The sequence below is a fragment of the Limulus polyphemus genome, unplaced genomic scaffold, assembly GCF_000517525.1.
Source record: "Limulus polyphemus unplaced genomic scaffold, Limulus_polyphemus-2.1.2 Scaffold3465, whole genome shotgun sequence".
Lineage (NCBI taxonomy): Eukaryota > Metazoa > Arthropoda > Merostomata > Xiphosura > Limulidae > Limulus > Limulus polyphemus.
Genome location: NW_013669075.1, coordinates 17,557 through 36,308, shown reverse-complemented (window position 1 = coordinate 36,308; position 18,752 = coordinate 17,557). Strand labels below are relative to the sequence as shown.

The window sequence follows — 18,752 nt, the reverse complement described above, 5'->3', positions numbered from 1 at the left end:
CAGTTCGGAATGCTTTTCATACAAACCTAGAAAAAAACAACAGTGAAAACTTGTCAGGAGTGAAAGGAACTTTTATACTGATGATAATACGATTTGAAGAAAGTGAAGACTACACATTATCACTCTAATCTATCTACTTGCTCTACAAATTAAAACTCAAGCTTCTTCATATTAATTTCCTTCACTAACGGAACGTCCATTTTGTTCAATATTTATCAAATATGAAATGTATTCCCTTGTATATCATATAATATTTTTGAATTTTATATTTATGGCAAACCTACTAAAGCTACCTGCTACCTTCCCTAATCTTGAATTAGTGAAAACAGCTAGCATCACCCAACCGTCCACTAGCCATGATAAAGGATTAATTTTCACTTGTATAACACACCCACAGATGGTGTCACCTGGCTCACCAGCTCCAAATACAGAACTGTAACACACGACCAAACCACACCCACTTATCATATAACATGTAAAGGGAAATGATATAATTTTACGACCAATGTTTTTCTGAGAAATTCTGGGTTAAATTCAACGATAGATACACAAAAACCAAAATACGTATTTGGAATATTAGTGTTTGACTCTGTTATTCCACACTATCTGACATATTCTTATTTGGTAGTAAGTACACATCCAGAGTATTAGTGTTTGGCTCTGTTATTCCACACTATCTGACATATTCTTGTTTGGTAGTAAGTACACATCCAGAGTATTAGTGTTTGGCTCTGTTATTCCACACTATCTGACATATTCTTATTTGGTAGTAAGTACACATCCAGAGTATTAGTGTTTGACTCTGTTGTTACACGTTACCTGATATATACCGTATTTTTCGGAATATGAGACGCACCAGTGTATAAGACGCACCCTTATTTTGAAGACAAAGTTTTGGGGAAAACTTTACTAACTCCATTACTGTAATTTATTTTTTTATTATTTAAGGAGTATTATAAATAGTTATGTTTTTAAAAGAAAAAAAACTACTATTATTATAAATAACACATTCAATTGAACTAAACTATGCATGCCTATTTAAATATATTTACACATGGCTTGCGTATATCGTATATATATACATATATATTATTCATACCTTCGGTGTACAGGACGCAACCAGATTTTGACATCAAATTTTGGGGTAAAAAAGTGTGTCTTATACACAGAAAAATACAGTACGTATTCTGCTAAAAATATTATTTTTTTATCCATAAAAAATTCTGTTCTTATGTATTAGCTTAACAAAAAAGAAAGAACTAACAGTCAGTAAAGACAATTATTAGGAATCCGTTTTACACTTGCCTCCATCATTTCCAGCAAAGCATCTGTGATTGTTTCCAACGACGAAAGTGGCATCCGTTCCTGGTCTGTACCAGAGCAGGCAAAAGAACGGTCTAAGTGACGATCTCCGAGACGATAAGTTGAGCGGAAAGCTGTCACAGCAGCAGATTTCACCTTACTGATTCCAAACAAAAGGTAGAATTTGGGAAGAGAAAACTCATCCAAACTTAACCTGAGGACTCGCTGAGTTTCACCTTAAAACAAAGAAAAATAGAAGATAAAGATTAAGGTTGTTTTTAACCAACCAGTAGGTAGAGTTAAATGTTTATAACCAGTAGGTGGAGTTTAACATTGTTTTTAACCAGTAGGTGGAGTCCAACATTGTTTTTAACCAGTAGGTGGAGTCCAACATTGTTTTTAACCAGTAGGTGGAGTCTAACATTGTTTTAAATCATGTGTACTTTTATTATTTTTCTAAAAATCCCTTACTCTTCTGGCTTATTATTATTATTATTATTGTTACCACCAGAACAAAATGTTATAAAAATTATTTGTCTCACCACTGAAAGACGGTTTGGTACAAGTACAAAGAGAATGAATGATGTTGATGACTAATCCATGAATTGAAGCTCTTAGAGATACAGGGCCAGTGTGGACAATAAGTGTGACTATATGGAACAGGTAAGGGAGATGACTGGCAACTAGAAAAATTCAAAATATTAAAACAACAAACTATACAAATTACTCATCTTAAAAAAAAACATCATACATATTTTTGTTCAATTATAATTAAGTTAAAAATATGATTTTTCTAAAAACATTTTATGTTTGGAGATATATTCTATTTGATCAAACAAACTTAGCTTTAAACACACACACAAAAAATCAAAATCTTTCCAGTAAGCTTATTAAATTCTGATAACTAGTATAATGTATTTCTTATTCAATTCTATATTATCAAACACCAAGTTGATATTCCAATTGGATTATAAAATAAATTTAACAGTTATGAACACTATGTGGCAATACTGATGTGTTTATCGTACCTTTAGGATATGTCAGGAGAGCTTATCGGTAGATTCTAGTTGACAGTAATAGTAAATAAAACTTTAATGTTTTATTTATCTTTTATCTTGTACTTTGCTTACCATCTAAACAGTTATTGAAAGACAACATGAGGAGATAGCGGGCTAAGATGGCGATGTCGTCCCACATCAAATGTTGTTCTAGGGTAGGTGTGGGTGAAGTACAGGTTTTCTCAATAACCTGATAAACAAAATCAAAAGACATCAAAAAATCGAACCTAAAACCTTACTGTTTAATGCAAATATGCATATCATGGTTCAGGACTTTGGCCTGAATGACCACTGATCACTATATAATGTATTTTTATTAATAAAAAAAATAGCATTTTGTGTATTCCAGTTATTTATATGAATATGGCGAAGGGATAACTTAATTATTGATATATCACGGTAGTTACATTCATATTGATAAATAAAGTCCCCCACCATCTAAATGACCACAACACTTTTAATCCCTGACGTGATAAAACACAGTTCTCTCACATCAACAACACCATAGATGATTATACATCTATGTATGTATCATACAGCCACGTCAACTTATCGCTAATATCTAAAACTGATCAAAGTTTAATACTGAGTACACAGCCTGCTCTTACAACAGAACAGCATAAATCTCACCCTACAAAGTCTGCTGATGACCTTCATAGCCACTAACTGGACATTGGAAGATGCCAAGGCTACAGCTGTATCGGCCATAACTTCTGCCTGCGATGAACCCAGGCCACCTGTTACGCTTCGCTAGACAAACAAAAACATAAATGGGTCTTCATCATACACTGTATAAATCATTAAGACGAGTTAATATGCGTTACGTTAAGTTCCTAATCTGAAATTAGGAAACAAACACAACTAATTAACAGCTAACTTATAATACGACACCAGGAAATCTTGACGAAACAATAATACTGGATAATACCGATGAAGCAATGATACTAACAACCAAAGATATTATAATTAGTCTGGTGTACAAGTCGTCTCAGATTTTGTCCGAAGTCACTGTAAAAAATGATTATCTTTGATACAATAATCCTTCTAATTTATCAACAACTTTATAGGACTGTCTAAACTTGTCTTATATACTAGTTTATTACTGTTTAAATAACTAAGTTGCCAACATTCTATGCATAAAAATACTCTGCAATAATCATGAGTACTGTCGTTGTTTCTTTTGAAGGAGTCTGATTAATTGGATTGAATTTGGCCAGCACATCTGTTTCAAATTTAACTTGAATACAACATCACTACAATAAAAATCTGAGCCAATCATATTCAGGCATTAGCTTAAAGAAACTGCTAGATTATAAAGTTTTTATTATAATAATTTCAAAATCTTGTTTCAAATGCGTGTTCGTGTTCGATATAAACCCAGGACTACACTCACTATGGATAAGTGCTCTACCAACTGAATTAAATGAGTTAACCAAGAGTTTTCCATATTGTGGAGCATATTTCCAGGGAGGAAAGGGGGGGCACTACTCGTGGCTGAGAGGCACACAGCCTTTTGGCAGGAGAGCCCAAAAATAACGACACAACAAAACCAACACTTTGCTTTCAAAGCTTTTTTTGGCTCTCACATTTACTCACTCTTTACAAGTTTTTCATAGTGAATAGTCACAAGAAACTTTATTTATAGAAATAGGTAGAAAACAACACAAAATAAATGTAAATTATTATTTTTATTTTAGAAACCTGTTACGAAGGTCAATGTTTAAACAAGAAAATGGTTTTGAAATCATGTAAACATTGCAGAGACATTCTTAAATGGAATTAGAAACAACTGATAACCAACAACGTAAGTACTGAGGATTGTGTTTAAGACTTATTAATCAAAAACTAATAATACAGCTAGAAAACACATCTTTATATGTTTTTATCATATCAAGTATTTGATTTTAACAGTCAGACAAAAAATGACGTGATCCTATTTCTGAACCACGTCATATTCTAGTTTCAAACAAAATTACATACACTAAAACAAACACAGTTTAATAAGATACTCATAAAATACTTTAAGTACCTTGATGAAGCTGTCCAAAACCATGTCCAGTAAATCTGACACATGACCAATGTTTCCCCATATCTTAGCCTGGATTGAAGGGTACATCTGACAAATACGAGAGGTCACTTTTAAATACATGTCACAAATGAAACAAAAATCAATATTTTTTTATCTTTTTCTGATCATGAATTAATTTATAATAACTCTTATTAGCCAAGTAAAATCCTAAAGAAGAAGAAAGATCCAAGGTAGAAACCACTAGGGTTATAGGGTTTTTAATCATTTTGTTAGAATAAATCTAAATTACCTTTTTTTTCTTTTTAGAATGACTTCAAATTGTAACAAGAAACTACATGTGTTTATCCTAAATAGCTTAAAGCTAGTAACAGTATACATCTGTTTCTACTGAAATTTTATCGCCCACTGACCCGTGTCTAACTAATAATCCCACCACACAAGTTGTAAATCACTCAGCAAAGATATAGCTCATGTTATCCTGTAGAATTACCTAACTCAAGCCCTACTCACGAGTGTACCTCATGTAAATTACATTATCACTTTTCTTTATCTTACCTAATCTAACTTAGTAAGTTTTACATTTTAGTTACATTTATAATAATAAATAAAGAATACATATCAAAAACAAGAAATCAAGTACTTACCTGGGTCTTTTTTTTTTCTCTGACTATTGTTGGTGAAACATTTTCATAAAAATGGTACTATACTGCTTCGCTGAATAATTTTTATTTAATTAAATAATGAAATTAAGCACACAGAATAATAACACGAAAAAAAAGCAGAGAATGTCCATAACTATCATAATTTCTCTGGCTTTCAAACAACGGGAATAAAGTTTGAACTGGAAGCAAACTAGGCAATTCTCTGTACAGAAACACTGCGGTACGATATTTAATTTGATAGATTGAAACTTTGGCTTTCTATTGGTTATAAGTAATACAGTATTAAATGTCAGAGAGAACTATTGGTCATTTGTGAAATAGGGTGTGGCAAGTGGGTCTGATTTTCTAGTTTAAGGGTCCATAAACAAATAAGATTGAAGGCTATAAAAATTTATGATGTACTTCTTGGAGGGGTGGTACATAAATTACAGAAAATGGAAAGACCTAGAAAGAAAATTCTAACACTAGGATAGATTGAGGATTTTTAAAAAAATATTTCCTTATAAATTTAAGAACATAGTTAATATCAGTATTTGATTTATTAACTATGTTTTGATGCCAAGTGTATTCGTATACAATGATAATAAAGTAGTTTAATTAAATTTTGAACGTAACTCTCTAAAAAAGTTGACCTGCACATAGCGAGAGTTAAACACTAAGAAGTTCTTATCACGACGATTTGGCAAAATATCAAAACAAATTTCATAAAACATTAAATCTAGTAGATATATACGAACTGTTGTATAGATTACCAAATGCCAACTGGGAATATCATCATATGGTTTTCCAACCTCATACTACAGGAGAAGAAACTACAGTGAAAATTCTACAACTGTTTTATTAACGGTACCACCCATCACAGTCTTAAAACTGGTTAAAAATAATGTGACACATTTCTTTGTTGTTAAGCATAAAGCTACACAATGGGCTGTCTGTGCTGTTCCCATCGTGGATATTGGAACCAATTTTTTTGCACTTTTAAGTTTTCAGATTTACTGACGTGTCACTAGAGGGCGCCTCTTACCTGTGAAAATTTAAGGGAAACAACAACTACATAATAAGTCTCTTTATTTTAAAGTAAACAACAAACAATTTAGGAAACAAAGAAAGACTGGATGAAGCATGATCTTGGATAAACATTTATCAAAGCTTAAAAAAAAGTTATGAATGAGTTTGTTGTAACTCTGAGACCAACAATGACCAAAAAGTTACGAACAACGTAATTTTTTTATCGACTGAATCGTATCATATAACTTATAAGAATGGCAAGCAACTGTGGAAGTATCAAGAGTGCCTTGTTTTAACGGAACTATACACTAACACCGTCATACGATTCCTGAAAAAGGTGGTGGGAGGAGGAGGGGGAGAAGATATTCATAAAAAAGGTTGCATGACCTGCAGAATTATCAAAATTGAATGATATTTATAACCCAGATATGTCAATTTATAAGCTTCAAAGAAATTAAATGAAAACCAGGAATAATAACTGACGATGAAAGACACAATAAAACAGTGTTTCTACCATTATTCAATATTATACAGAGGATCAACTGTTTAAGTAAAATTGAAAACAGAATCTGTGACGTAAAGGCCTAATGCATTCTTTGATTGGTTGTACCCTCTACTGTGGATTGTAGTATCCATACTACCCCGATTTAATGCCCCCAGGGGCATTGCAAACTGCTAAGGGAGGGGCACTAATTAGAGACTAAATGAGTCATATTATAACACCTCTATTATAAACAAATATATCTATAATAAGTGGTAGCAAACATAATCTATTTATTTCTAACTTTCCTATAAACATCAGTGCTCACTATCGCAGTAAATATGGTATTCGTTGTTCATAAGTGTCAACAAATTCTTTGATTGGCACATTATTCACACTCCTAAATTGATTTAGGTTACTGTATGGAGGCATTAAAAAGACTCACAAGCCTCATAAAGTGTTCACAAACGAGGGTCAAAATTTTTACAAAACTCAATAAAATGACACCATGAACATATAAGGTGTAGAGTATATAGTGGTTCACAAAATTACAACGTAGAACAACGTAGCTGACCAATGTAGCTCACATTTTACCTCAACTTCCTCAATAGTGAGGGTAATCAGCTTGTCTAGAATGGTGGCCACCCTTTGCCGTTTACTGTCATCTGCGTGTTTACAAAACCTTAAAAAAAAAAAAGGATGCAAAACTTTATAAACCACAAATAATTATCGATATAACCTCAAAATTACGAGTATAAACTACTTTAAAACTTCACAAAAAATAATTCCATCTTACATTTTCAACAATAAGGAAAGTATGTAAACTGATTAAACATTAAACACAAATTAAAAAATGACATGTAATTAAAATTAAAAGAGGAAATGTCACATCACATTCTGGTAAACAGTGTTAAGGTTGACTTGAAACAGATGAGAAAGTTATGTTCGATCAACGATAATCTTTAACACATTTATATAATCCATACTTGAAACCATTGGTACTTGATGAAACTCCATAATTATAGAACTGAGGAAACATAGAAAACTTTAAATTTCCCAACGTCTCTATGGGTAAAAAAAAAAATGATCACCATAAAAGAAATACTTGTGAAACATACAATTGTCTTTGTTCACTCAACTCTTTAACACATTTCTGTAACACTTTTAAAGAAGAGTATAGTTAACCAATGCTAATTAATCTTGTGAACAGTGACGTGACAAACCAGTTTATAGATTTCTCGAGTATATAGTGGAATAAAAATTATAATTATTTTTTTCTCTCCAAGAAATGAACATGCTGTAGAAAAAAACTTTTACAAAAGATCAAAATAAGAATTTTATGTTTCAGTTTTTACAATAAAATATGTGCTTTAGAATTAAGGTTAAAGTACAGGAATGGTCAACATCCCACGTTGTTGAGATGCAGGTTTAACTTTCGTAAATGGTGGGGGTCAATTGTTTGTTTGTAATTAAGCACAAAGCTACACAATGGGCTACCTGTGCTCTGCCCACCACAGGTATCGAAACCCGGATCCTAGCGTTGTAAGTCCGCAGACATATCACTGTGCTACTGGGGGTCAGTGGGGGTCAAAGTGCACATACCATGATCTTTTACAGAGTGCCATTCGACATCGCATCATCTATTTGGTGCCAGAATTATCACTACCAAATTAAGCCTACATTGCTGATATAGCAATGGTTGATGGTTGAGAAAAGTAAATATTAGATACTATAGACTGGAGTACTGAAAACAAAGATACGAATCTTGCAATACACAAACTGTACAATAAACAAAAGTATTTTTATTAACCACATGGACATCACTTTGTGCTATGACTTGTCAGAGTCTGACTAACATTATCAATTCACAGATATATCTTGAGAACAAATATTTTTGCAACACGTCTGATTTTGTGAGTAAAACAGACGCGTATGTTTTACTAACATCTTGCCATATTTCACATAGATACAAGTAGCCAATTTGGAACTACACTACTGTCAACGTTCCTTCTCTCCGTTAGGAGGTCAATCCAATTTATCAACCTTGGGCACGTTTAATTAATAAGTACTCCTGTACATATTTATAGCCTAGATGTGAAGCAGGAAACTGGGGTTGTTAAGACTTTCAGTAATATAAAACTTTCAAGAAGGAAACTGATACAAAGTCAGGTTTGGTAGCCATAAGTCATCAACTTCAGTAATATTACATGATTAAAAATATTACTGTTTTTTGTGAAATGTTGTGTAAAGCTACGAGGTCTATCGGCACTAGCCATCCCTCTTTTCGGCACTAACCATCCCTCTATTGGCACTAGCCATCCCTCTATTGGCACTAGCCATCCCTCTACTGGCACTAGCCATCCATAATTTAGAATTGATAGACTAGGAAAAAGGCACCTAGTGAACACCACCAACCTTGGGCTACTTTGATTGAATAGTGGGATTTAATTGGTACTCATATAATGCAACCATGATATGAAATTGTGGTGCGTGAATTTTGTTTCTGGTGGTAACAAAGTCAAACTACAGAACCCCAGATCCACAGTCTGGTATATTAACTTAAAGGAGAAAACTGATACCTAGTCAGGTTTGGTAGCCACAACGTTATAAATCTCAGTAATATTACTTAACTTAAAGGAGAAAACCGATACTTAGTCAGGTTTGGTAGCCACAACGTTATAAATCTCAGTAATATTACTTAACATAAAGGAGAAAACTGATACCTAGTCAGGTTTGGTAGCCACAACGTTATAAATCTCAGTAATATTACTTAACATAAAGGAGAAAACTGATACCTAGTCAGGTTTGGTAGCCATAACGTTATAAATCTCAGTAATATTACTTAACATAAAGGATAAAACCGATACCTAGTCAGGTTTAATAGCCACAACGTTATAAATCTCAGTAATATTACTTAACATAAAGGAGAAAACTGATACCTAGTCAGGTTTGGTAGCCATGGTGTCATATACTCTAAACACAAGTGTTTCAACTCAATAGTTGATGCTCTGAATCCTTGAATACACTCTTCTAGGAACTCCAGAGTCAGATGAGACGCATTTACAGCTAACTTCTCACTGATCTGTTTTATGAATATAGTATTGTTGGAAGGGATACAGAGTCCTGAAAAACACACATACATATATATATTGAAATACAGTGTATGATTTCAATACGATACTCATTAAAATTCCCCCTACCATTTCAAAAGTGTCAGCTATCCGAATCAATTTTGACAAAAATTAATTTTGTACTAATTTGGAACACTATTTATCAAATTTCCATTACAAAACTTTTAAATTTTGTTTCATTTTCTTTCTTGGTAAAGTACAGATTTTTTTCATCATGTTTTTTTTTTCCAGTTAGATTTACATGAGAGTTAAGTTGACCTTAAAAAAACTTTACAAAACCAGTGACTATTGGTATTTACATAAATAATATCAACGTTCACATTTTCAGATCAGTTACACAACTTCCGTGGATGTTGTATGTTCTCCTTTCACAATTAAATATAAATAACAAAATTAATAATATTCGTTATTAGAAAATTTTAACCCTAAAAGTACAGATGTGACCAACATTTTTCTAAAGTATGGAGTGTCTCGAAAGTCCGTACTCAAGATCGTTCTATTACCTATGTTAATACTTTTATTTAAGGTAAATGAAAAATATATATAATGGGTGAGTGTACGGACCATAACAGAGTGGGCAAAACATGTGTATGCAAGTCGACGGCATGGAATTTGAACATTTGTTCAAATTGTTAATTCTGCATCTGAGTACGGATATTTGAGACACCCTGTATTTATGTACTAATCTGCAGGATTAGTCTAGAGTTTCCATCAATAATCCCACCAGTCACTAACGAAGTCTCCTGTCATACCCACAATAGTTTGAACATCAGTATCGTCAATAATCCCACCAGTCACTAACGGAGTCTCCTGTCATACCCACAATACTTTGAACATCGGTACCGTCAATAATCCCACCAGTCACTAACGGAGTCTCCTGTCATACCCACAATAGTTTGAACATCGGTATCATCAATAATCCCACCAGTCGCTAACGGAGTCTCCTGTCATACCCACAATAGTTTGACCATCGGTATCATCAATAATCCCACCAGTCACTAACGGAGTCTCCTGTCATACCCACAATAATTTGAACATCAGTATCGTCAATAATCCCACCAGTCACTAACGGAGTCTCCTGTCATACCCATAATAGTTTGAACATCAGTATCGTCAATAATCCCACCAGTCGCTAACGGAGTCACCTGTCGTACCCACAATAGTTTGAACATCAGTATCGTCAATAATCCCACCAGTCGCTAACGGAGTCTCCTGTCATACCCACAATAGTTTGAACATCGGTACCGTCAATAATCCCACCAGTCACTAATGGAGTCTCCTGTCATACCCACAATAGTTTGAACATCGGTACCGTCAATAATCCCACCAGTCGCTAACGGAGTCTCTTGTCATACCCACAATAGTTTGAACATCAGTATCGTCAATAATCCCACCAGTCACTAACGGAGTCTCCTGTCATACCCACAATAGTTTGAACATCGGTACCGTCAATAATCCCACCAGTCGCTAACGGAGCCCCCGACTTATTTGCATTTTCTACAGAAAATGGGTGTAGTAGCAGACAGGAACATAACATGACTCAAAATTATGCAGTAGACCCTATCATCAGTGAATTGTATAAACACAAGTTTAGTAATTTGAGTTAAGGTCACTTCTAACTCCAGTTCCTGATAACTAAGTTTAATTAAGAGCTGCCAGACATACCAGCTGTTTCAAGAAGTTGCCCTTCAATCTTTAAGTCAAATGTTCCTGTCAGAGCACAAAGAAGGTTGTAGGCAGTAGTTCGCAAGTTAGGATCTGAACTACCGAGGTTTAGTAGGGCCATGTTCAGCAAAGTTCCAGGAACGTCTTTAGGCCTAATTTTTGTGTGGACAGTCACAGAATCCTGAGTGACGAAAAAAATCTTTTAATACTTTATCTGTCTACAGGAATTTTTGAAAATAAAATTGACTAGGTATATTTAGGATTTGGCAGTTTTGTTTTAACATGGTAAAATCAAACACTGACTTTGGTTTTAAACATACCTTGTAATGAAACAGTTAACAGTTATAATATTTTGAACACCAACCAGCTAACAGAAACATCATAAAAGTTACCATGTAAAGATCCACCTGGTGGTGAAAAAAAGTAAAAAGAAATATGATACTTTAAAGATACATCCAGAACAGCACAATTTAACAACAGCTTATAAAACTGAATTACAGACTAAATTTTCTTTATATTTACTTCACTTTCTAGGACTATAATTGTAACAAATAAAAGTGGACATAGGTAGATTTTAAAACTTGTATGCTTAAATCTGAGCTACCACTTACAGGCTGAGAGAGTTCCCATCTTGTTCTGATATGTATAATAGCTTGTACAATATTGTCACAGTCAGTGTGAATGAAAGACAAGGGACCACTTTCATTGGCTATCATTAAAGTGAACTGATTGTCGTCTACCAAACAAACCTAGAAAACAATATACCATTTTATCGATAATTAGAGATTATTACTTATTGATTAAAATGAAGCTTTGAATTCATTATATGTCGTGTTTAACAATTCATAAAAACATGCATATATTTCCATCTGCATAATTTCACAACAAATGTACAGATAACCCCCAAGGCTTGTCTAGCAAGTGTTGAGGTTTTTAGTTAGAATATCGTTTTAAGTTGCTTCGTAAACTTTGTAGCAAATGGTAAGCCCATATAATAAAGAGTTTAACCTCACCGTAAATATCTCAAAATATGCATGAGAAAATAAAATAGCACCACTTAGATGTTTCCTAGTGAGAAAGGGTAAAGTGGTTACAAACAGAGGTAAATCAATTTTTTTCCAAACAGAGAGAGAGAGAAATTGAAATAAATTTGCAGAAATAAAGAAGTAATTTAAGCAAAATGTTTGAGTAAATCATTATAAACCAGTAAATTACAGAATATCCCAGTTATTCAATGATAAAACAATACTAGAGTTACAGTTTTAATGTTAAAAATTATTTTGATTAAATAATATTTGAAATAACTCGTGGTTTACCACATCATATAAATTGACAATAAATGTTAAATGAGTAGCAGTTATTCATTTTTAAAAATTATTTCAAGGGCAATTCCATTCCACAGTTCACCTAATAAAATATCTTTAGATAAGGAAAAATAAAAACAAACGTGCTTACTTCTTCGATCTCTGAAGCATAATATACATCATTCAGGAGAACTGAATGACCGAGTACTTTTGATTTCTCAGCTGAGGTAACTTGGATGGCCGATGGCCCCACCTATTCAGAAACAGAAATCGGCTCTTGTAAATTAAAACTAATTTAGTATTTTCAGCCTGAATGACACCTTATTGACACACAGTTTAAATGACTAAGTCACGGGCCCTTAAGGTTCAGGTATAGCCATCTATAATTGAGAACTGTTGACCAAATGGAGGTCAGCCTGTCAGCACCACTCACTGCTTTTCACCAAATGACAGGACTGAACGCCACGTTTATAACATGCTCACGACTGAAAGCGTGAGCGTGATCGGTGGCACATCACAACTTAAACCTTCAATATGCACCCCGGGAATATTAACTACTAGGCCATACCTGGCCCAGAATATTCTTGGGTTGGAGAAACTGATAAATCTATCCAACTTATTCTTAACCTTGAACACTTCTTACAAAACACATCAAAAAGAGAAAATGTTAATTTTTTAATGCATTATGAGACTAACGAAGAAGTAACTCATACAAAACTATCCGTTTGTGTTCAGATATTTGTTCAAAGCTACACAAGGCTATCCGCACTAGCTGCCATTAATTTTGAGCTGATAGACTAGGGGGAAAGGCAGGTAGTAAACACCACTAATCACCAATTCCTAACAACTCTAACTGATTGATAGAACATGACTGTCACACTTATAATGCACTCATGACCTCAAATTCCAAAGAGCAATGTCACAATAGCAAGGCACAAACAATTAATCCCGAATTCACCTTCAGATCCTGTCCAACTCAACTAAAAAAGAATTAATAAGCACAGTTTATAAACATAAGAAGAAAACTATACCAAACTCAACATCAATTTCCAAAATATCTTACAATGCAGAGTAAAAATAATAACTACATTTGATGTATCATATAATTACCACATATCAAAGTGACTAAAGTAATGTATGTTGGTGTCATAGCTGAAATAGCTACTAATTACACCCTCCTATGACTAGTTTAGAATATATCTTAATAATCAGATACATTCAGGTAATTTTTATAAATTTTCATGCAGGTGTACTAAATGTAAGTATGATATTCATGTTAAATGGATGTCAAAAGTTCATAAAAAAATGCTAATCCTCTTACTTTGGTAAAAGCTTGCATCACTTTGGCCCTGAGTTAAGGGGTGACACAGTTACTTGTACAAACTGGTATGAATTTTTTTTTTTCCCTGTATGTGTTATTTGGAAAAGTCCATCTTAAGGGGTGACACAGATACTTGTACAAATGGCATGAATTGTTTTTTCCTGTATGTGTTATTCGGAATAGTTCATCTTAAGGGGTGACACAGTTACTTGTACAAATTGGTATGAATTATTTTTTTTCCCTGTTTGTGTTATTTGGAATAGTGGGTTATATATGCAGCTTTGGAATAAGGAACACTTCACTTGAACTCATTTTAAAGTGTAATATAACATAATTCTTTCTGTCCTTGTCTTCTTCTGTGTGTTGTAGAGCTTTTTCAGCCTCAACAAACAGTTTAAGCCTGGTAGATAAATATTTACACTGACTGTGAATAAAAGATCTGTTTCATTTATTCACTTCTGTTTGTTTTCCATTTGCTGTCCAAGATCAAAATTATTCTCTACAGTACATTTCCAGAACTTGCATTCTTGAAGATACCGTAAACTTACGCATCAGACATCAGTGTACCTGAATACCACATTGGAATAAATACAAACATATTCTATTGACTAATGTTATTCAGTAATTACTTCACTATTTGATGCAAAGGAACAAATAAGAAAAGTGTAGACCAGTGGTCGGCAACCTATGACCCGCGGCAATAATTTGGCTGACCTGCCAAAAGTTGGCTTCACCATTGCAACCCGTAATTATATGATTATCACTGACCCAACACAATGCTAAGTTTTTGAACAAAAAAAATAATTGACTCGCGATCAAAAAAGGTTGTTGACCACTGGTGTAGACTAACAGTTAAACAATGAAGGTAGCAAAAGTACAACATAAATGTAGTTTAAAATGCCCCGTCAAAGTATAGCATAGAATAATTACGCATTGTGTTTTTCTCCTAATTAATCACAAATTTATGAGCTGAAAAAACCTCAAAGAGAAAAAATTTCAGGAAAGTTTTTTTTGGAAAATATTAAAACTTACAAAAAAAAATCATATGAACAGCTTTTAAAGGATGTTAAAAAAACCATGAAGACAAAGATGTATACAAAAAGTTATCCTCATGATCATAAGAATTAATTTGTACCTTAATGGCAACTTTTGTGTCCTTGTGGGAAAGTTTTAGAGCATTATTAAAGACTTTCAAGTCTTCATCTAAAGACAGTGTTGCTCCTGGAAACCGTTGCTGATCCGGATCAATGAAATCGTTGAACCTCAGAGGTGTGTCGATGAAGATCAACTTTCTATTTCCCTGTTGTGGAGAAGAAATAATATTCACTTCTGCCGTCAAGCAGTTCTTTATCTTTTGTTCGGAGTTTTATACTCATTAATATTGAATCAAACTATCAGTCTGTAGTACAAAACCTGAACAACATTATCAAACTATTAAAAAAAAACCTCAAACAGCAAGTTTTTCAATACATTTATTTCCATAAACTTCAAAAACAATTTTCTATGACATAACATAACTTTACCGTGTTATTAAACTTAATAATATTATACATTATCATTGACTTCAGAGCACATGTTCTTGTTAGAAGTGAAACTTGATCTGCTCATAAAAGTTCAATTCATATTTTAACCTTTTTTTTTCCTGTTAAATTAGCCAATATAACAAAAAATTAACATCTGTGCTAATTGACAAAGATAATTTTTAGGAAAACTTCAAATACAAAATAATAATCACCTTCAGAGGTGCTAGGGTCCTTTCATGGTACTTGGTGTATTCTCGAACCCAGGAGTTGCAGTTATAGATGTATATAGCTTGGATTATTTCAGAGGATATTGGTAACACAGAAAACCACTTTTGAAGAAACTCAGTCTGTAAAGGGATACAATGAAACAATATGGCTAAAAACTATATAAAAACTATTATCTGCATTTATTATGTACAAATTTTTGTTACAACAATACGCACGCACACTCATACACTAACATTCTAAAACAATATTCATATCGGAGACTTAATAGAATAAAATTAATTCACAAGTGACTGTAACTTTCTTACCCGAAACCGATTATCAGCACAGGTGTGGGTGAAGTCTATAACTATCTCGAATGGCTTGTGACAAAATGGTTTCAGCATCAGAATCACGTGGTACATTAGTAGATCTCGATTAGTTTCTCCAATTCTAGAAACAAAAAATGCTTCAAATTATGGTTGGTGAAAAACCTATAAATTAATTTAACCCTTTCCTGACTGATCGGGGTCTCACAGATCCCCTGATTTCTCCCCCTCTCACAGTAGAAATAATTTCCCTGATTTTTTTTTCTCCCCTTCTCACAGTGGAAATAATTTCCCTGATTTTTTTCTCCCCTTCTCACAGTGGAAATAATTTTCTTGATTTTTTTCTCCCCTTTTCACAGTGAAAATAATTTCCCTGATTTTTTTTCTCCCCCTTCTCATGGTGGAAATAATCAAATCTCACGAAACTTAATTCAACTAGTCAAATCTTAAGCTGTACATACAGTGGTTTGACAAGAGATCTTAAAAACATGGAGGAAAAGGCTTAATAACGTGCAATTCTAGATTTGTCTGTTAGATTTCTTTCAATTTTGTATAGTACGACACCTGATAGTTACTGAAAGGTATGCTGAGGAATACAGTTTCATTCCTCGAAGACACAATTTGACACAAAGCACGGCAATCACGACAATCTTTCAGCCACTGTTACATTTATCTGATTAGATAATGGAATAATCAGAATGCTGTAATAACCTTTGATGTTATTTCTCTTGCAAAGCCAAGAATCTGTGCATGTTGGGTCACTACAGGACCTATTAATCAGGCTCCCACTCTCCGTGTTCCTTGAAAGTCAGGTAAGTCGCACTTCTTTTCCAATCTTCCAGCCACTGTTACATTTATCTGATTAGATAATGGAATAATCAGAATGCTGTAATAACCTTTGATGTTATTTCTCTTGCAAAGCCAAGAATCTGTGCAGGTTGGGTCACTACAGGACCTATTAATCAGGCTCCCACTCTCCGTGTTCCTTGAAAGTCAGGTAAGTCGCACTTCTTTTCCAAATTGCTTGACAACTAAGGGCAGAATAGAACCTAAACATGTGTAAATAACACAGATCATCTAAGATATAGCAGGAATAAAAAAATTAAGCAGTCAGCTGAGGATCTAACCAATTTAATATCTGGCAAAGAATGAGAACATCTTTAACTCCACTTCTTTCATCAAACCCCTGTATATAACTTTGTCAGCATTACCTGTATGATATAAGTATTACAGTAGTACACAACAAAATGTTTCCTTTTATTAGTGATTATGAAGCATTTATTGATACTCTGTCACGTAAAACACAACTGATATATATATTGAAGTCTTTAATGCAATCATAAGTGATGCAGCAAGATGCGAGGATCATTCACTCACTTGTATCTCCTAGCTATGTAGTAGAAAACAGGGTTTCCAGCCTTAGATGTTCCAGCTTGGTAAAATATATTCAGGCTTTTAAGAGACTTAAACTCGTCCTTCTCGTGCACATTTTGTTTGGACATGTGTTCCTCAAACTGTGTGCCTGTCATGTCCATACTGCTCCACCTTACAAAATACACAAATCAAGGTTTACTGTACGGAGACTTCTTGGTATATCTAATTCAAGACAAAAGCTGTTGAATTTTACTAACTGATGAAATATCTTACTATTTACACATTAAAATTTCATTATTATTGTAACTATCATGATGTCAGAAAAACATGTAGGCTCAACAAATCTTGATACAAAATGATAAAAACCCTACAACTCAAGTGTTTTTGAAAGGTGGCCAAATTTCAGGAACAAACTGGAAATGGTGGTGTAACAGAATGAATAATTTATAAAGGGAGTTGAGTGACGTCATGAAGGTCCTCCAGTTTTCCAGGAAGTGTTTAAGTAAAATAAAAGTGACACCTGGAGACTTATCTTAAATAAACAGTAAGTTTTAGGAAAGTTAGGGTTCACACTACAAGAAAGAAATAAACAAAGAGTAAAAATTATTTTTCTGACAAAGATGAAACCAATGATCGGAGATCACTGATTCCAGGATCTCGATTGATTCCACAAGGTTATTTTAACTCTTATTCTATAACTGTGTTAAGGGTATTATGAAATGGGTGGTCCTAAGGATTATATGTATCAAATGTTTCTTCTGTGAGTAAAGCGAGGTTGTTAAGTTGTCAAAAAATAACGATAATAGTTTCAACTTGTGCTGAAGAGTAAAATGACAAATATACGGTAAGAATTTATTCTGGAAATTAAACTTGTATCACCTTCTTTGTGCATTAAAACACTAATCTTCCAAAGTACAGTTTTGTTAATTATTACAAGTCAAAGATTTTTAAAGAAAATTTCTGAATTCTGTAAGCTGTACAATTCAATGATTAAATAAAACTTAATAAACTCAATAGCTGATCAATAACGTAAGCAACAGGTAAATAATAAAATTGTTTTAAAGAATGAGGAGAAATAGCAGTATCTGCCTATAAAACAATAAGTATATTAAAACTAAATACAACCAATAACTGCTTATAAAACAACAAGCATATTAAAACTAAATACAACCAATATCTGCCTATAAAACAATAAGCATATTAAAACTAAATACAACCAATAACTGCCTATAAAACAACAAGCATATTAAAACTAAATACAACCAATAACTGCCTATAAAACAACAAGCATATTAAAACTAAATACAACCAATATCTGCCTATAAAACAACAAGCATATTAAAACTAAATACAACCAATAA

The 18,752-nt window shown here is 33.3% G+C and overlaps 1 pseudogene; it reads right to left on the bottom strand.

Moving 5' to 3' along the window:
- LOC106469394 overlaps positions 1–18,752 on the bottom strand; it is a 49,357-nt pseudogene that overhangs the window by 14,694 nt on the left and 15,911 nt on the right.